This window comes from Mobula birostris, chromosome 12 (genome assembly GCF_030028105.1).
Source record: "Mobula birostris isolate sMobBir1 chromosome 12, sMobBir1.hap1, whole genome shotgun sequence".
Classification (NCBI taxonomy): domain Eukaryota; kingdom Metazoa; phylum Chordata; class Chondrichthyes; order Myliobatiformes; family Myliobatidae; genus Mobula; species Mobula birostris.
Window position 1 is genome coordinate 109336879 of NC_092381.1, and position 20465 is coordinate 109357343.

The 20465-nt window shown below is 44.0% G+C and overlaps 1 protein-coding gene across 2 annotated transcripts in view; it reads right to left on the reverse strand.

Annotated features, from left to right (window-relative positions):
* Positions 1-20465, reverse strand: part of pak4 (p21 protein (Cdc42/Rac)-activated kinase 4) — a 217973-nt gene that overhangs the window by 195620 nt on the left and 1888 nt on the right. Inside the window, exon 2 of one of the 2 annotated variants that reach the window (XM_072274453.1) lies at positions 2481-2607. The exons of the other annotated variant lie outside the window; for it this stretch is intronic. The gene's annotated coding sequence lies outside the window, so the exon portion shown is untranslated. The remainder of the gene's footprint in view (positions 1-2480; positions 2608-20465) is intronic. 2 annotated transcript variants of the gene reach the window in all.

The window sequence follows — 20465 nt, forward strand, 5'->3', positions numbered from 1 at the left end:
CCAGAATACTTAGTCCAATGCAAGTTCTCATTACATATCAACTACTTCACATATAGATATAGTCCAAGGATGTAACTTTTTACTGAAATTCAGTTTTTTAATCATGCAATGCAATCTGCTGCTGCTGTAAAACAAGAAATTTCATGACTTATGCCAATGATATTAAATTGGAAGCTGCTTTACTGAGAAACATCCACAAGAATACAAAAAGGAATAAAGGGTGGTTCGCTTTTCCAACACACCTCCTTAGCCGTGAGCAATGCTGGAGGAACTAAGGTCAGGTAGCATCAGTGGAGGGGAATAAACAGTCGACATTTCGGGCCGAGACCCTTCAACAAGGACTGCTAGTTTCAGTACACGCTGCAGGCAAAGCAAGATGCGGCCAGTAAGTCAGGGTGGATGGTGGGAGAGAGATTTAACTTTTGTCATCAACAAAACTAATGGAACAAGCACCTTCAGCTTCCATCCATAAAACTATCTCAAGTTAAACCATCTGTCGAAGCTGCCTCATAGCTCCAATGAGCACCTACAGTAGACTATATTTTCAGTCTTCAACTGAAACATTTTTCCCAGCAGCTTCACCATTGCTGTAAAGGTTATGAGGGGAAAGTTCCAATGCCTAACCCATTCCACCAACTGGAGTCTCTAAAAAGGAAAAGGTACACAAACAAACTGGAAAAACCCTCACTAAGTTCCTAAGAGTCTTGGCTATGTTATAAAAAGCTCCCATGGTTATAGAGTCTTAGAGTCATAGTCACTGAAGTGGGCCCTTCAGCCCATTTAGTTCATGCCAATCTGCAAAGAGATCATAGCACTCCATACCACCTCCACCTATGTACCCATCCAAATTTCACTTAAACGTTGAAATTGACCCCATATCCAACACCTCCGCTGGCAGCTGGTTCCGCACTCCCACCACCATCTGAGTGAAGTTCTTCCTCATGGTCACCTTAAACATTTCACCTTTCACCCTTAACCCATGTTTGTAGTCTCACCCAGCTTCAGTGGAAAAAGCCTGCTTGTAGTTACTCTATGTCCCTCATAATTTGTGTACCTCTGTCAAACCTCCTTTAATTCTCTTCCGCTGTAGGCCCAAACAAACAGCAATTACCTCCATTTATGCAGCCTCTTAAACTTAAAACTTCTAGGGAGTATTGTGCATTACATTTGACATACCAATGAAAAACTATTTTGCTTATTTCCATTTGAAGTAGCCAAACAGTGATGATATTTCCTCCCCACATCACAAGTGAGTTTCCGTAGAGATGACCAATCAGCTGTTTGACGTATGTAAAGGCCAAGCATTTGGAGGACACAGCACAATCCACAGTGCACCGATGATGTCTCCTTGCATGGTCATGAAACATTTGCAAGTAAATTGTCAAGATCGGAGAACACCTCAACCCAACCGCTTGAAATAGTGTTTTGAAATCTTTTAGCCCAAATCTAGAATGCACAATGAGAGAGAAAGCTGAACGTTTGCACATCATGCCCATCCACAGCTTCCCAACACTGCAATACTTTGATTTTACAATTCTCATCCTTTTAAAATATTTTATGGCCATGCTCATCCATAAGTCTGCAACATTCTTCAATACCACAACCCTTTGGATCTCTGTGCTCAATTCTGATCTCAAATATCTTCATTAACAGCACCTGTGCATATACTCTGGAATTACCATACCAAACTTAGAAAACTTTCCTTGCTCTTTTCACCAAACTTTTTGTCAGCTGCTTAATGTCCAGTATCAATTTTCACTTGAAAGCACTCTCATGCACATCTATACTCACAGCACTGCATGATGTGGAAACTGCAAAGGGCCAGTAACATCATGAAGGATTCCACCCACTCTGCTCTGTCCCACTCCCATCAGGGAGGAGGCTGCATAGCATCCACGCCAGGACCACCAGACTTAAAAAAAGTTACTTTCCCCAAGCAATAAGGCTGATCAACACCTCCACCTGCTAACCCACCCCACCACACCCCTAACCACCACTACTTTATCATTTACTGTCAGTCACCTTACATACAGACATTCCTGTGCCGAGCGTCACTTTATGGACATAGTCAATCTAGGTAAATAAGCTGTTTTATGTATTAATATTTAAGGAGGGATTTTTTTTATTATTGTTTTTTGTGCGTATTAGATCCGAAGTAATAATTATTTTATTTTCCTTTACACTTATGTACTGGAAATGACATTAAACAAGCTTGAATTTGAATCTTAAATGTAAGAAGTGTTGGATGTTTGGTTAAGTTAAATATATAATTCTCTTATAAGGCTAGAATTAGACATAGGTTCCTATAAAAGGTCCATTTGTTGATGATCCTAAGAGGAGTTTGAGGAACAACATGCACATTACATTTATATTCTTTCACTTGACTTTATGGACAGATATTCATACAATTAAAAAAGGTGAAATATTTAAAATAAATATGAAAGTAAAGTATCCCTGTTTTTTTTGCATCTTTTGCTTACCGCTCCTTGAAGATGTCCTGGATGCTAGGGAAGCTAGTGTCTATGATGGAGCTGACTGAGTTGACAACTTTCTGCAGCTTACTTCGATCCTGTGCAGTGGCCCCTCCATACCAGACAGGGATGCAGCCTGTTACAATGGGAGGAGGTGTGATAGAAGTTACTGGAGCACTGGGGGAATTGATAATCTACAGATAGCTTCTACTTCAATGGTTCAATAGTAATTATTCCTACACTTACAAGACCACTGTAAAATATACCTAGGGGCATTCTATCCTATTGCACAGCACACACACAAGCTCAAGCAGCAGGATATTAGAATGTACATCTGCTGATCTTCCTTCGGAGATCCAAAAAATATATGAACAACCTGAAATAACTGGCAGACTACTAATCGAAATGATGCCCTATTAAGATTACTACACAAAGCAAGAGCTCGTATGAGGACATTTATCCTTTGACATGGCCTCTGCAGTAGCTTTGGATACCAACACATCAGCAGCATCAAAGAACCCTGAAATTCCAACAATTAAACTGGACAATTACACTAACGGTATATAAACTGCTCAAGAAAAACACTTGCTAACCCAATTCAAGGGTAAATCTCTGTCAAAGTACATTTATTCTCGAAGTACGTATACATTCCTCCAAAAAGTCCACAACCTTGTCATGGGGTTTGGAGGCTTGTGTGTCAATGACCCGGACAGCTATGTTGGCTGGAGTCAGGGCTTTATGTTTTGGCTCTTAGTAAGATCACCCATGCCAAACAGGTCAAAGGGGAAAGGACAGATGAAGAGCAGCCCACCTGTCCTCCAGGTTTGGAGGTTTAGCTCAGGACTAGTGAACCAGACTGGTCAAATAGAATTGCTATAGCAATGAAGAATCCTCTACATCTGAATACGACAGTATTCCTAGAGTCTCTTCCCAGGATTCGCATGACTGACAGTGGTGAAAACAGAGAGGAAGCTACTGATACGACGAAGGAAGCCCTGAACAGAGTCAGAGATGGAGGATCTTCATTGTTGCCCTAAACGCTACCAGCATAGCAGACTGCTATAGATTATACAATCTTGAGATTCATCTCCTTACAGGCAGCCACGAAACAAAGAACCAAAAATGAGCTAAAAAGTGTTCCCAAATTCAAAATCTAAAAACATATTGTTAGGTGTGATGTGTTAATGAACGTCAGGGACCCAAAACACTAGGCAAACATTAATGTCTGACTAATGCCAAACTCATGTCCGAACCTGTACAAAGATTGACTGGACAATTTGACTGTTGATTCCTACAACAGTTTCGTGCTGTCATATCAGACGAAGAGGAAAAACTTCCCACACACCACTTTCATTCAGAAGCAATTATATTAACCAGTTCCAAATCGGTTCAAGCAGACTTCGTTGGGGCCTACATTACAGAAACTTTCGTTGTTACGTAATTCTCTGACATCCTACACACAATGTGTATGTCTGTAGCACTTTCCACACACAAAACATCCTGAGGCATTTTACATAATCCTTCAAAACATGAAAGGTTCAAGTTCAGCCAAACCTGTTTATGTCTTTTTTTTAAATAAACAATCGCAGGACAATTGTCTACTCCGTCAGTGAGATGCTCGCTGGTAGAGAAGCTGGACCGTGTTAATGCCTGCTACAAGAAGACATCGGAATCAGTGCACAAAAGTGGTAGGCAGTCCAACAATGAGTGATTGTCTTGGATGTTTCTCTTGCAATCTCTTGATAATATAAAATGCTGCAAGTCAGTTTCCCTTGTTTATCAATAAGACAGACACCGGGAAGCTGCGTGGCCTCAGTCGTAAAGAGGACTAGGCCTCAAACCACAGGCTTGCCTGTTGCAGCAGTCCAGAAGAGGGGACACTGAAGGCGGTGTAGCGTGCCATCCATGCTGGGTTGAGGGGCTACCCCTCCTGTTGGTGCTGCCCTCCAGTGGTCAATTGGTGGAATACCAAGCGGGATTGCGCACGTATGTACGTTTGTCTGCAGACCACTGAGAATTGCCTGGTCTTGCCAATTGCACCCATGCTCCATCAATTTATAGGACATGTCACTCAGGGCCTTGGTCTATAGAAATGTATTCTTTAGTGTGACTGTATGCTTTACTGGTGTGCTATATGTGCTTTGCGCTGTGTATTACTGTTCGTACTGTGTTTTGCACCTAGGCCCAGAGGAATGTTGTTTCTTTTGGCTGTATCTATGTATGTTTGAAAGACAATTAAACTTGAATTTCAGGTTTATTGACATCTGACTGTACATATATACACCGAAACGAAACAACGTTCCTCCAGACCACGGTCTATCCACAAAATAAAATCTTACCACAAATAAGTTAGTAAAGTATAATTCGAATTGTACACAGTGTGCAGTAAACAGCTTGCTGAACTAGTGACTAGTGACTGGCTGGTAGGGTTCCTCAACAAGGCTTCGAGCCATTTGTATACAACACTCCCGGCAAATGTCACAAATAGAGTGTAGGGAGACCCCGGTGATCCTCTCGGCTTCCATTAGTTTTTACCATTCTCTGTAGGGTCTTGCGGTCTAATGCCTTGTAGCTTCTGTACCACACAATTATGCAACTAGACAAGACACTCTCAATGGTGCTTCTGTAGAAAGTTAGTAGAATGGGGGTGAGGAGCCTTGCACGCCTCAGTCAACTCAGCAAGTGCAGATGCTGCTGTGCCTTCACAATAAATTTATTATCAGCATACATATATGTCACCATATACAACCCTGAGGTTCATTGTCTTGCCAGCATGCTCAATAAACCAAAGAATAACCACCGTAACAGAATCTATGAAGATCACACCAACTTAGGTGTTCAACCAGTCTGCAAAAGACAACAAACTGGGCAAATAATAATAAATAAATAAGCAATAAATATCAAAAACATGAGATAAAGAGTCCTTTAAAGTGAGCCCATTGGTTGTGGGAACATTTCAACAATGGGGCCAGTGAAATTGAGTGAATTTATCCCTTTTGGTTCAAGAGCCTGATGGTTAAGGGTAGTAACTCTTCCTGAACCTGGTGGTTTGAGACCCGAGGTAACTGTACTTCCTTCCTGATGGTAGCAGTGAGAAGAAAGCATGTCTTAGGTGGTGGGGTGCCCTGATGATGGATGCTGCTTTTCCGCAACAGTGTATTATGTGCTCAACGGTGGGAAGGGCTTTACCTGTGATGGACTTGGCCATATTCTCTACTTTTTCTGGGATTTTCCATTCAAGGGCATTGGTGTTTCCATACCAGGCTGTGATGCAGTCAGTCAGTATACTCATCTACACAAGTCTGACTAATGAAGCGATGCTGTGGGTCCAGGTTAAATCATCTGTTATGTGAACACCAAGGTGCTCTTCACTGAGAACAGGGCAAATGGGCTGATTAAGTTTTGAGCATCTTAAAGGAATGTGTTTTGGGAAGGAATTCTACAACTCAAGGCCCAGACTGCTCAAAGCACTGCTACCAATCATGTATTGGTATTAGAATTGGTTTATTATTGTCTCATGTACCAACATACAGTGAAAAGCTTGTCTTGAATACTGTTCATACAGACCAAATCATTACACAGTACATAGAGGTACAATAGTAATGCAGAATCAACTGTAAAAGCTACTAAAAAAAACGCAATGCTGGCAAACGATAAAATGCAAGATCATAACAAGGTAGATTGCACTACGAGTGGTTACAGCTGCAAGGCAGCGGAGGTTTGAGATCAGAGTTTTCCTTCTCCTAGGTGAGCTGCCAATCTTGGCTGATTAGCCCAGACTGCCTGAAGCAACTTGTTTTTGAAGTAACCCACCTTTGCCCCTTCTCCTGTTAGTAAAAACAGTTCCACCAGGCTTAGTAGCTAAGCCACACATGAAGGCCAGGAGCTGGACTTGGTTGTCAGAGGCTATTTGAGATGTACATCATTGGTAGCATTTAACAGAATCAGAGTTAATACCACCGGCATATGCCATTAAATTTGTTTTGCAGTATCAGTACATTGCAATTTTTGGGTTTCCGTTAGTCTCATGAGACCACGGATTTGAGCCTTGGAAGGTTTCCAGGGTGCAGGCCTGGGCAAGGTTGTATGGAAGACCAGCAGTTGCCCATGCTGCAAGTCTCCCCTCTCCACGCCACCGATGTTGTCCAAGGGAAGGGCATTAGGATCCATACAGCTTGGCACCAGTGTCATCGCAGAGCAATGTGAAGTAAAGTGCCTTGCTCAAGGACACACACGCTGCCTCAGCCAAGGCTCGAACTAGCGACCTTCGAATCACTAGACGAATGCCTTAACCACTTGGCCACGCGCCAACACACACGACTTGCAGCATGGGCAACTGCTGGTCTTCCATACAACCTTGCCCAGGCCTGCGCCCTGGAGAGTGAAGACTTTCCAGGCACAGATCCATGGTCTTCCAAGACTAACGGATGGAATTATACATTGCAATACATAACTATAAAAAATAAATTACAGTAAGTATATATTAAAAAGGTAAAGTAAATCAGTGGAAAAAAGAAAAAAGTAGTGAGGTAGTGTTCATGGGTTCAATGTCCATTCAGAAATCGGATGGCAGAGGGGAAGAAACGGTTCCTGAATCACTGAGTGTGAGTCTCCAGGCTCCTATACCTCCTCCCTGATGGTAGCGATGAGAAGAGGGTGTTGGGGGGAGGGTCCTTGATGATGGGTGCCTCCTTTCTAAGGTATCACTCCTTGAAGATGTCCAGCAGGTGAAGTGGCGGGGCTTATCTGCATTATCCCACCTCCTTCCACTTGGCTATGACAACCTTAAGGAATTGTTCGTATCACCATTTAAATGACACAACATTCAGTGGCAGGTGGGCCAGCCCCACAGCTAAAAAAAAATCACTGCAACCCCAGTGGTCGGCGCTAAAAAGTAACAACTAATCAGGAACTGTCGAGACTGCACCAAGGTTGGAGTGACACATCATGCTTCTAGTGTTGGCGAGATTGTTAAACACTGATGAGAGAAGTTAACAGCTAATAGAGAGGTAACACTTGCTGTGTAATTATCTATCTTTAATGGGAAATGTGTGAAGACCATAGTAGGAGCCAGTTGCCTTGTGAATTTTCTCAGCTCACTAACTCCCTGCAGCTCTGATGAGCAATGTCTCAGATTAACTGTACGGAGCATCAGGACTAGGACTGCCGGACCGGGTGACAGCATCTGCCCTCAGGATCGAGACTCATGAATACCCTGCTCCATCACCGAACCGAAGAATCAGAATCAGGTTTACTATCACTGGCGGATTTGCTAACTTAGCAGCAGCAGTACAACGCAACACACAAAAACTAAATTACAGTAAGAGATATATAATTTAAAAGTACTGCAAAAAGAGAGGAAAAGAAAAAGTAGTGAGGTAGTTTTCACCGGTGCAATGTCCATTCAGAAATTGAATTACAGAGGGCAAGAAGCTGTTCCTGAATTGTTGACACTGCCCAGAAGATGGCAATGGCAAATCACTTCTGTAGAAAAAAATTGCCAAGAACAATCATGGTCAAAGAGAGTGATCACCCACGTCATATGACATAACACATAGTGATGATGAATCTTTTAAAAAGACAATTGAAAAATACCATATCTAAATAGTATTGTTATTGTAGCCATTTACTAACCAAATCCTGATGTGTGCACCATGTCTGCGATGACTTCAAAGCATATTACCTACCTGGCACCAAACCGGCCCGAGATGCTTTCTGTGAAAATATCTCACTGCTCTTGGGTTGTGAAAAATCATTTGGCAGTAAAGATAATCAATATGCATCTTTTCATTATGTGTGGTGTTTAAAGACTCTAGGGGCAGCAGCCCTGCATGCTGGACGCCAACCAAATTTTTGCATGTGCCACCTTGGGCACATGTGCCAGGGGTTCGCCACCCCTGCACAAACTAACAGTGCATACTGCAGTAAGGTTTATAAGATTATGAGAGGCATAGGTAGAGTAGACAGGGAGTATCTGTTTCCCATTATAGAAAATGTCCAATACCAGAGGGCATGCATCGAAGGTGAAAGGGGATGTGAGGGTTTTTTTTTACTGGAAGAGTGGTGGATGTCTGGAATGCACTGCCTGGTATGGTGATAGAGGTAAATACATTACAGACTTTTAAGAGACCTTTAGATAGGCACATGAACATGAAGAAAATGGAGGGATATGGACCTTGTGTAGCTTGGAGGGATTAGTTTTTGGGAGTTTTTTTTAAATTTACTTTTTTAGTTGGTTTGGTACAACATTGTGGGCCAAAGGTCCTGTTCCTATGCTGTAGTCTTCTCTGTTCTAACCAGAGGTAGGGCTGTGTATAGCAAAAGAAGCCTCAAATGCTTATAGAATGGTTATCAACAGAAAGACATTACCAGGTGGGAGCATCCAGAAATATCAGATAGTTGTTAACAAGCCAGGTGAGAATTCAGAGGAAACTCTACTACCCAGAGCGGCGAGACTGCAGAACTGAGTGGCATCGACATATTTATGGGATGCCTCTATCATATTGAGGAAGCGGGGAGAACGTTATAGTCATGGGATGTAGGGGTGGCAGAGGATTTCTTGCCATCACCAACATGATACAGACCTATTCCTGTCTTTATGTTGGAAACAGGACTGCTCATCGTTTTTAGGAGCAAGGGCAAAGGATAACTTTAAAATAGAGCAGTGAGGGAGCGTAAGATGTATTGTAAAGCCAAAGATGTATTGTGTTACTGAGGAATGAATCAGAATCAGGTTTAATATCATGGGCATAGGTCACAAACTTGGTTAACTTTGCAGTTGAATGCAATATGTAATAATAGAAAAAATTACAGCAAGTATATATTTAAATTAAATAAGCATGGCAAAAGTAGAAATAAAATGATGGTGCTGACTAAACATCTCCAGTGCAATGCAACAGAATTTAATAACCAAAGCTCTATCTACATTCTTTGGTGGATTTAAACAATCTGTGGCAAACAGCAGTAAAGTTAATCTATCTCTCTCTCTCTCTCACACACACACACAATATGTGTCAGATTAACGAGTCATTCTCACACTTCTCTCTGGGAGTTCGCTGTACACACATGGCCACTGTGATTCATGCAGTGCAACTGCACATTTCATTACATTTCATTCACATTTCAAAGTTAGGGCTTTGGGGGCATTAAAATGAGGGTGCAAAACATTTTCCCGTGTTATAAATGGCAACAATGTCAGGTGGCTCGGATTAAAGGATCACACTACAGGGAACAGATTATAAATGCAGGTGAAACCCTCTAACACTGAGCCACATTTAGTGCCTTACTGCATGAACCCGAATTCCTCCCCTCCCCTTCATGTCCATTCTGCACAATAACTTGAGGTTTATAAATCCTTGAGGAGCATAGATTGATAGGTGAATATTCTTACTTCTTTTCCCAGGGTCATCATCATGTGCCGTGTCGTATGACGTGGCCAGTCGTGGTCTTCCCATGGTCATGAATGTTCTTGGCAATTTTTTTTTCCAACAGAAACGGTTTGTCATTGCCTTCTGGGCAGTGTCTTTACAAGACGAGTGACCCCAGCCATTATCAATACTCTTCAGAGATTGTCTGCCTGACGCCAGTGGTCACATAACCAGGACTTGTGATCTGCACCAGCTGCTCCCATGGCTTCACATGACCCAGATCTTTGGGGGCGGGGGGGGATGCTAAACAGGTGCTACACCTTGCCCAAGGGTGACCTGCAGGATAGTGGAGGGAAGGAGCGCCTTATACCACCCCACCACCCAGGGTAGAGGGGTCTAAACTAGAGGGCACACGCTTAAGGTGAGATTTGAAACTTCCCCTCCGCCATCAGCTTCAGAGGGTGGTGGGTAAAAAGAACAAGGTGCCAGAGGAAGTGGCAGCGGTATGTACACTGGTTAGAAGACGTTTAGATGGTTTAGAGCAGAGGTTTCCAACCTGGGGTCCCCAGACCCCTTGCTTAAGGGTATTGGTCTACAGCATAAAAAACAGTTGGAAACTTTAGAGGATTACAAGGAATATAGGGAAATGGGACTAGCTCAAGTGGATAGCTTGGTCAGGGTGGACAAGCTGGGCCACAAGGCCACTTTCCATGCTGTCTAACTCCAGGATTGGCATTAGACCACGCTGAGATCTGGGTTAAAATCAGCAGAGGTTTCTGGAACAGGCTGCTGGATGGCAACAGATATGAGTGGTGTTTGAAAGGCTACAATGGCAAAATAAATTTCTTCAGAAGTGTTGCTTCCTCAGAATTTCTTTTTGTTTATGATAGACCACTTGAAGCTGAACACAAATAAAATTTCAGACTACTTGAATCACGTAGGAATTCGCAGACACGAAATTAACTTTTATTGCATAACAGTGCTGACACTTAGCAGTAGTTCAACTAAGCTAAAAATGTTTTATTAACGATTTTCATTTGTGCTCAGTGTCAGAGGCCTCGTGCTTAAGTGTCCAACAATAATCAGCCAGGATTGATGAATTCCAGTTGCCCTGATACTGTTTCTCCATGACTGCAATGTCCTGGTGAAACCTTTCACCACGCTCGTCACTGACAGCGCCAAGATTGCAGGGAAGAAGTCTAAATGGGAATGCAGAAAATGGATCTTTAGTGACATGTTGCACTTCATGGTTTTGTATGCTTGAAGCATGTTGTCAACCAGCTGCACGTAGTTTGGTGCTCTGTAGTTGCCAAGAAAACTTTCAACAACATCCTTGAATGCCTTCCATGCAATTTTCTCCAGTCCTACTAGAAGTTCTTTGAATTGCCTGACATTGATGACCTGTTTGATTTGTGTTCTGAATTGAAATAACAAATATAGGCAATTCTTTTAAAAAATGGTGCATGATGGGGAAATTTTCATGGTGATTTTCATGATAAGACATACCCAAAAGTATTCAGGAAGCAAAATCTTTATAGTCCAGTTCTAATAGATAGCCACATGAATATGCAGTAAGTGGAGGGGTATGGATGAAGAGAATTAAGATTAATTCACCATTGTGTTCTATGCAGGCTGTGGAAGCCTGTTCCTGTGCTGTTGTACAGTAGTGAGAAAGGCCCTTCTGCCCATTCGTGTCCATGTCAAATGTATATTCAAGCTAATCCCTTTTCTTCATAAAAGCATAGACTAGTTTCTAAATGGAGAGAAAATTCAAAAAAGGTGCAAAAGGACTTGAAGTCCTTGTGTAGGATTCCTTCAAAGTTAATTTGCAGGTTGAATCAGTGGTGAGGAAGCCAAATGAGATGTAGCATTTATTTTGAGAAGACTAGAATATAAAAGCAAGGATGTGATGCTGGGGGTTTATAAGGCACTGATGAGGCCTCACTTGGAGTATTGTGAGCAGTTTTGGGCACCTTATTTAAGAAAGGATGTGATGACATTGGAGAGGGTTCAAAGGAGATTCGTAAAAATTATTCCTGGATTGAAAGGCTTGTCGTACGAGGACCATTTGACATCTCTGAGCATCTACTCACTGGAATTCAGAAGAATGAGAGGTGACCTCATTAACATAAAAAAACTGGGGATCCCTGATCTAGTCCTTTAATATTCAGTAGGTTTTAATGAGCTCTCCCCTCATTCTTCTAAACTCCAGCAAGTACAGGCCCAGAGCCAAACACTCCCCATTCCCTTCCATTCCTGGGATCATTCATAGAAACATAGAAAATAGGTGCAGGAGTAGGCCATTCAGCCCTTCGAGCCCGCACATATTCTTGTATAACCTGGACTCTTGTACTCATCCTCTGGACTCTTCAGTGTCGGCACATCCTTTCTTAGGTAAGGGGCCCAAAACCGTTCACAGTTCTTCAAATGTGGCCTTATAAAGCCTCAGCATACATCAGAATGCAAGATCTAAACCCCCTTCTCATTGATACCATCAGGACGGAGGTACAGAAGCCTGAAGGCACACACTCTTCGATTCGGGAACAGCCTCTTCCCCTCCGCCATCCTGTTTCTGAGCAGACGTTAAACCTATGAACACCAACTCACTTCTTAAAAAAAAATGTCTTTGCACTACTTATTTTAACAGAACTATTTAATATACATATAGAATTACTGTAGTTCAATATTTCCTACTTTATCATGTATTGCATTGTAATGCTGCAGCAAAATCAACAAATTTCAAGACAGTTGCCAGTGAAATTAGACCTGATTCTGATTGAGTTGAATAGGGCATTGACACTGTCAGGACTAACACCGAGAGCTACTGAAATCCTACACCCAAGGGGAAGAAATGTTTAAAACAAGTGCTTTCAAATAAACCATGTTAGTTTAAAGGACCCTGGCTTCATTCAATAACCTGCATTCATTCAAATCCAGCTTCACAGCAAATGGAGTTCCACAGACACATTCTTTTGAAGTTTGAGCTGGGTCTCTCCATATCCCTGCCATTTCTGCCTGATGTGACATCACAAGTGCCCGACAGATTATCCAAAGTACTGTGTGAATGTAAACAAAATGATGATTAAGGGCGGCCCTTCAACAGACCCTTGCTCCAGATCACCCGACCTCCCTCTAATTAAAAGAACATCATCTCCACTCCCAAGCCTGGCTTTCCTTACAGCATTCCCCAAAGGAAAATCAACACTTAGCCCTCAGCACTTCAGGTGTGTGCGCGGCACTCGGGGAGCAGGATTAAAACAAAGACGGCATCAGATGTCAAGCTGATCTCAAATTACAGTCCCAGCACTGCGGTACTGCTGTGGGAAGATGGGGGTTCATTCATTTTAGAGTTGGTTGGCTCTGTCAAGATTCCTTATCCAAGTCAGAGTTATTTTTCAACTCTGGCAGATTAATTCAAACATAGGAAAGAGTGACATGGAGAACTAAGAAGCCACTTATTTCCCGGGAATTAAATTAGTAAATTGGTTTATTATTTTCACATAATAAGTACAGTGAAAAGTTTATCTTGCATGCCATCCAGACAAGTCAACTCATCATGAGGTAAAACCATAAGACATCAGAGCAAACTAGGCCATTCAGCCTATCAAGTCTGCCTCACCATCTCATCATGGCCGATCCATTTTCCTCCTCAGCCCCAATCTCCAGCCTTCTCCCTGTATCCCTTCACACCCTCACTAGTCAAGAATCGATCAACCTCTGCCTTAAATGTATTCAATGGCTTGGCCTCCACAACAAATTTCACAGATTCACCACTCTCTGGCTGAAGAAATACCTCCTCATCTCCATTCTATTCTGAGGTCGTGGTGACCTCTGGTCCTAGACTCCCGCACCATAGGAAACATCCTCTTCACATTCACTCTTCCTAGTCCTTTCAATGTTCAATAGGTTTCAATGAGATCAGCTGTGAGGATCAGAATGAAATCAAGCAGAGAATTATACAGCTTCCCACGATGAAGTCCAGCAGAGCTCTCGCCCATCAACAGTACGAGTGAGTGCAAGCTTCTCCACTTCCTTAACAAAGACCATTTCGCTCTGCCCTCCATCAGAATCGACAATGCTTGGAACGAACCACGGGAGCACTGCGCATCCTGGCACTCCTCCAAGGAGAAGTTAATATGGCCCCGAGCTCAGCCTAGTTCCTTCAGTCACAGGCAAAGCCTTCCCCACCACTAAGCACATCTGTAAAGAGCACTGCCACAAGAAAGCTGCATCCATTATCCAGGACCTCCACCACCATCCAGTCTAAGCTCTGCTCTCATCAAGGAGCCTTAACACCACCAGGTTCAGGAACAGTTATTACCCCACAACCATCAGGCTCCTGAACCAGTGTGGATAACTTCACTCACCACAATCAGCCTCAGGTCCCACATCACCAGGTTCAGGAACAGTTATTACCCCACAATCATCAGGCTCCTGGACCAGTGTGGATAACTTCACTCCCCACAATGAGCCTCAGGTCCCACACCACCAGGTTCAGGAACAGTTATTACCCCACAACCATCAGGCTCCTGAACCAGAGTGGATAACTTCACTCACCACAATGAGCCTCAGGTCCCACACCACCAGGTTCAGGAACAGTTATTACCCCACAACCATCAGGCTCCTGAACCAGTGTGGATAACTTCACTCACCACAATGAGCCTCAGGTCCCACACCACCAGGTTCAGGAACAGTTATTACCCCACAACCATCAGGCTCCTGAACCAGTGTGGATAACTTCACTCCCCACAATGAGCCTCAGGTCCCACACCACCAGGTTCAGGAACAGTTATTACCCCTCAACCATCAGGCTCCTGAACCAGTGTGGATAACTTCACTCACCACAATGAGCCTCAGGTCCCACACCACCAGGTTCAGGAACATTTATTACCCCACAACCATCAGGCTCCTGAACCAGTGTGGATAACTTCACTCACCACAACACTGAGCCAATCAACCTACGGACTCACTTTCAATGACCCTACAATTCATGTGCTCAGTATTATTTATTCACTTGTTTATTATTGTTACTCATTTCTTTTGTATTTGCACAATTTATTAGTCTTTGTGTGCAGTTTTTCACTGATTCTATTGTACTTCTGTGTTCTACTGTGAATGCCTGCAAGAAAACAGAGAGAAAAAAAAACAAATCATGTAAACAGTAAAGGCAAACAGCAGCATTTAAAACAAAAGTGCGTCCTCAGACACAAAGCCTGGAGCAGCCAGAACAAACCTACAGCCTCAGTTCAGCGTAGAGCAGAGCAGAGTAAATGTCGCAGAGCCTGCAGACACGAAGTCCAGAACAGACCCACAGCCTCAGTTCAGCCCATTGCAGAGCAGAGGAACCATCCCAACCCTCGCATCTGGTCCCGACACCCTGCCTTTTCAATCCATCTGACCCAGCATTTAAATCGTCCGACCATCAGGGACCTGGGCCCTGTCACATCAGTACAATCTGGGCCTGCACCCCGCCACTAGGTTCTGGCCCGTACCCAACCTTTCCAAATTGACCCAGCACTTAAATCGACATATTTAATGACATATGATGCTAAATGATACTTCAAAATGGAAGTACATAAATATTGCAGTAGAACTGTGCTCAGGAAAGCAAAGGATCACAGCAACATGCAAGATTAGTCAACCCAAACAATTTGCCATCCTAAGACAATGGTTAAAAAGAAGATGAACAGACATTTCTGCCTGTTCTCATTCGGAACTTTTAATTTGAACTGGAACGAAAGTAAAGCAAGGTACGAGAAATCCACAGTACAATAAATTTAGATTAAACACTCCAGGAGTCCCACAACAATTCGCGTCAACAGGAACCTTGGCTAGAGACCATAACCCACTCATCACTTGCACTAGTTCCACTCAGCTGTTCTGAAATGTCCCACTCCAGCTGCAGCTTTGCCAACTCCAGTCGCTTCACATTGCAAAAATAAACTTTGACCTTTTCTCTCAGTCCTTGTAATCGAACTGACTTTCCAGATGTCTTCAACTCACTCTTCTGTTCCAATGACATCGTCAACATATGCCCAAAGTTTCTCTCTAAAGGAACCAAATCTCTCCAACCATTTTAAACCTGGAATAGATTTTTCTTTTCCTCACTGTAATTACTATGGCACATGTTGTTTTGAAGGACAATCAGAAGTCCAGAAGTTCAGTCCTCCTCGAGGGAGCAGCAGTGGGAAGGGCAAGTGGGCCCAACATGTTAATGCAATTACAAACACAGCACAACAGTGGCTATATTTCAGTCGGAGTTTGAGGATATCTGGTATGTCACCAAAGACTCTCGCAGCTTCGACAATGAAACGAAACCAGGTGAGACTAGCCAGCAGCCTCATAATCTGGCGAGGTACAGACATGCTTGTCCCAGCATGTGAAGCCAGCTCCGGCAGACTGGGCGGATGAGATCTACAGTCAGATGCAGTGGCCAGGAAGGCAGTTGGGCAACACACTATGGAGAGCCAAAGGCATGACAAGGCACAGAAGATCTCATGGTCATCCACTGCAGCCAAGAAAAGCTGGTTTCAGATGCTTTTTCATACCACTGGACCCAGATTTCTGAGGTCCAGAGAGAGGAACTGCCCAGTCCAAAGACTTTTGCACTTTAAAAACTCTCCCACACAGGTTTCCTATCATTGTTGGACACGACAGACAACCGCCACAGTGGAGAGCACGCTAATCACCGTCTAGTACGTAGGGGGTACTGCACACGATCGGAAATAAGCTGCAGAGAGCTGAGAGCTCAGTCAGCTCTATCACGGGAACTGGCCTCCCACTATCACAGACACCTTCGAAAGGTGACGCCACAAAAAGGCATCCCCCGTCATTAAGGACCCCCATCACCTAGGAAATGCCCTCTTCTCACTGCCGCCATCAGGAGCCTGAAGACACACACTCAACACATTAGGAACAGTGGCTTCCCCTCCGCCAGATTCCCGAATGGACGTTGAACCCATGAACACCAACTCCATTTTTTTTTGCATGACTTATTTAACTTAATTTTTTTAACAATATTTCTGATTGGAATTTACAGTTTTTTATTACTAAGTATTGCAATATACTGCTACCACAAAACAACAGATTTCACGACATATGCTAGTGACACTAAGCACAATTGGGATACTGGGGCCTGAGACCTGAAGCCCTCGGGGAGTCAAAGAACCAGTGTCTGTGAGTCCGCTGGAGACTAGAGGCCCAGATACGACTTGGGGGATTGCATGCGCGCACGTGGGTCTGTGTTGGGGGATTGCGTGCGTGCGCGCACGTGGGTCTGTGTTGGGGGATTGCGTGCGTGCGCGCACGTGGGTCTGTGTGTAGGAGGGAGGAATGGGGCTTGCCTGTGTTATTCTGCTGAACATTTTAGACACCATGTTGGTGCTGGAATGTGTGGTGATACGTGCAGGCTGCCCCCAGCACATCCATGGGTCGTGTTGTTATCACAAAGGATGCACTTCACTGTACCGCACACAAGATGCTGAAGGAACTCAGCAGATCAGGCTGCATCAACGGAAGAGTACAGTTGACGTTTCGGGCCAAGACCCTTCATCAGGACTGGAAAGGAAGGGGGAGGATGCCAGAGTAAGAAGATGGGGAGGGAGAAGGAGCACAGGTGATAGGTGAAGCCAGTTGAAGTCTCATCAACCCCTCCTTCACCCACATACCTTCTCCCTCACCGGGCTTCACCTATCACCAACCTGCCGAGTCCCTCTAGCATTTTGTGTGCATCAATCTGAAATCTTTTTCACCGGCCACACCAGGGATGTCCAAAACTGGCTTACAACAATGCGAGAGCACAACCCCAGGAACACAGTTCAACCGTGATCACACACCAGCTTTTCAGCTTTGATCGGTCAGGCTTGGTGAAGGGCACGGAAGCTGCCTGACTGACAAGAGAAATAACCAGTCACAACAGGAGAAATCACAGGCGGCCTCCAGTTCTCCAACACAGCAGATAACTCAGAACAGAAACGTGCGCTCATAACTCTCTGCCAAGATAACAAGATAAAGAGAGGGGAGGTCAGAGGTAAAAGGGAGCTTTCAAGTGAAAGCAGAAAGTGATACAAACAGTGAAGAGGCCAACTAGAGTTTGATATGAGGGTTAGCTGTGGCTCCTCACTCTTCTCTCAATTCCTTCTGCCCACTCACTTCGCAACTGAACTCTGCTGCTCTCCTATCATTTCTTTGTTCTACACTACCCACGCCTCCCAGTAATTCTCTTTTTTTAAATAAATCAGTCAGCCTGACAGTAAACAAAATTAAAAGTTTATTGAAATCACCGGGGTTATGTGGTGCTATTTTAGTAAGAATGTCAACTATATTTTAATAAATATTTAACAAAAAACTTCTGCTAAAGAAGTTAGGTTTGGAAATAACTCAGAAAATGTGTAACTCGGACAGTCGATGTTTGGGTTGATGTGGGTCGATGTGGGTTGTTCTCCGAACTTGGCAACTTACTTGCAAACGTTTCATCACCATACCAGGAGACATCATGGGTGCACTGTTCACTTGTGGTGTGTCCTCTGCATGCTTGTCTCTTATATATTTTTAACTCAGCTGAGTGGTCGCCGTTTCAGAAACTCACCTGAGGTGTGGGAGGAAATCTCGTCGCTGACTGGCTGTGTGGCAAACTCTGTGCCTGCCGTGTTTGTTTGTGCCACAACTTTCACTGATGCCCACCCTCTCGACCTTCACCGGCAGAGACTAATCCAGCTGGGCATTAGGGAAGGTCCTGGTGCAAGCACACACGCAACATGCAAGAGAATTCTGAGAAGCGTGGTTTTCCACAAATAATTCTGTAAACAGACACAGACCTTGATCCTACTTATGAGCTGATGTGGGCCACAAACGCACAAAGCTCATCATGCAATCTATCAGCAATGAGATTTCCTCCCCACATCACAACTGAGTGTTTGAAATCAGCTGATTGATAAGTATATAAAGGCCAAGCGTTCAGAGGACACACCCAATCAACAGCGCACTGACGTTGTCTCCTCGTATGGTGAAGAAACGTTGCCAAGATCGGAGATTACCTTTATTTCTCACATGTACATTTGCTTCAAATCAAATAAGCACTGCGAGTGTCACCATGCTCTAGCGCCAACATACCCTGTCCATGATTTACTAACTCTAGTGTAGTGGATAGCATAATGCTTTACAGTACAGGTGACCCGGGTTCAATTCCCACCCTTGTCTGTAAGGAGTGTGTACGTTCTCCCCGTGACCACGTGGGTTTCCTCCGGGTGCTCCGGTTTCCTCCCACAGTCCAAAGACGTACCGGTTGGTAGGATAATTGGTCATTGTAAATTGTCCCATGGTGAGACTAGGGTTAAACAGGGGATTACTTGACAGTGTGGCTCGAAGGGCTGGGAGAGTCTAATCCACACTGTATCTAGAACCCCCCCCCCCATTATACTGTATCTAGAACCCCCCATTATACTGTATCTAGAACCCCCATTATACTGTATGTAGAACCCCCATTATACGCTGCACATCCACTTAGTTTCAATGAGTTCCCCTTCGTCATTCTAAACTCCAGCCCGCAGAGGCCAAGCACTGTCAAACTGTTTACGGATTCAGTCTGTACCCAACTTGCCTGCTGGATTTCCCATCGAGCAACTCTCACTACACTCTCAGAATTGCTTCAAGTGGGATCTTTTGGAAATGATGACATTGTGTTGTAGAAGACAGTGGTACTGCAGCTCCTGCACAGTTCACATCCAGACGCAGGAACAGCTTCTTCCCCACTGCTGTCAGACTCCTGAAGCGGCCACCTCCCTCACATCCACCGGTGGGGCTGCCGTGTTCTCTGACTCTCTGTTATTGTCACTGTTACTTTAATCTGATGCTACCTCAGACTGAATCAGAATCAGGTTTGTTATCACTGGCACATCATGAAATTTGTTAACTTTGCAGCAGCAGTACAATGCAATACTTGATAGAGAAAAAAATGTCAATTTTGTATATAAATAGTTAAATAAATAGTGCAAACGTAAAAACAGAAAGTAGTGAGGTACTGTTCATGGGTTCAATGTCCATTCAGAAATCTGACGGCAGAGGGGAAGGAGCTGTTCATGAATTATTGAGTGTGTGTCTTCAGGCTCCTGTCCCTCCTCCCTAATGGTAGCAATGAGAAGAGGGCATGTGCTGGGTGATGGCATCCGCAATGATAGACGTCACCTTTTTGAGGCACCGTTCCTGGAAGATGTCTTAGATATTACGGAGGCTGGTGCCCATGATGGAGCAGACTGAGTTCACAACTCTCTGCAGCTTATTTCAATCCTGTGCAGCAGACCCTCCCCCTCCCATACCAGACGGTGATGCAGCCAGTTAGAATGATCTCCACAGTCCATCTGTAGAAATTTGTGAGTGATTTAGGTGACATTCCAACTCCTCAAACTCCTGATGAAATATAGCCGCTGCCTTGCCTTCTTTATAGCTGCACCGATATGTTGGGATCAGGTTAGATCCTCAGAGATGCTGACATCCAGGAAACTGCTCACCCTCTCCACTTCTGATCCCTCTATGAGGACTGGTGTGTGTTCCTTCGTTTTACCCTTCCTGAAGTCCACAATAAGCTCTTTCGTCTTACTGATGTTCAGTGCACTGTGATCTTCCCAGCATT